Raw genomic sequence first — 1,007 nt, 5'->3', positions numbered from 1 at the left:
TTTTATGAAGGTTAAAGTAATACACCGCAGTTTCCTGCTCCTCTGCTCTACTGGTTGAAAGTGGAATTACAACTGTTGTAAACAACCCTGCTGCAGTCTGAGCTAACACCAACATGACCCATCTAATACTAAAATAAACCACAAAGTAAAAACATTCCCACTGTTTGAAAAAATATATTATTAATTGTAAGTGCAGCAGCAACAAAGCCAGGTAACCATCAGTCTGTGAGTTTGTAGCCTCCTTTAGCTCCCTCAAACTAAAGGCCGGTTTTAGCTCATTGCTTTGCCTCCAAATACATTATTCTCCGCCATGCTAACATAAAAAATCAAACTTCTTATTTTTCTTCTTCTTGTGCTTTTTATTTATGATTGGCAAACTGTAAATGCTAACTACTAGCATTACAGCTAATAGCCATAAAGCAGGTAAAGAGCATAGAACACCTACCCACTCCACAAATCTTTGGTTTTTGGTCAGCAGAGTGGTGTCAAATATGAATCTGATCAAGTTTATAACTCAATTGTCACTGAGATGAATGTTAAAGCTCTAGCTCCAAGTTTTAAAAACAATCTGTTACTTTAATTCTAGAATAACTTACATTGTAGTTGTTTCTTATTAAATAACTCACAAGATTCATGTCAACTACAACTCAAACTTTTAAGTTCACTCTATGGAAACACACATGAATGAGTCTCAAAATGACATTTTGGAAAAGTTTAGAAAACTAACAATACTTTTCTTCAAACGTCCATGTGATTTTGAGAAATTACGTGTGTATTACCATGGAAAAACTCAAGATTATATCTACAGCCCCTCAACATTCAATATGTTACTTTATAATGTCAATGGACTTAGATCCATTACAGAGAATTCAGTCTAAAATGACTTGTTTAGACTTTAAACTGCCCACAGTTGACCCACTTTCACTGGTTTTCTTTGGGGTTTTAAGCCATACCAGACTGGTTATGTTATTTATATTCATGATGAGACTCTGGGTCTGTCTCTATTG

Source organism: Nothobranchius furzeri, chromosome 8 (genome assembly GCF_043380555.1).
Source record: "Nothobranchius furzeri strain GRZ-AD chromosome 8, NfurGRZ-RIMD1, whole genome shotgun sequence".
NCBI classification, from domain to species: domain Eukaryota; kingdom Metazoa; phylum Chordata; class Actinopteri; order Cyprinodontiformes; family Nothobranchiidae; genus Nothobranchius; species Nothobranchius furzeri.
This window is presented reverse-complemented; position numbering follows the sequence as displayed.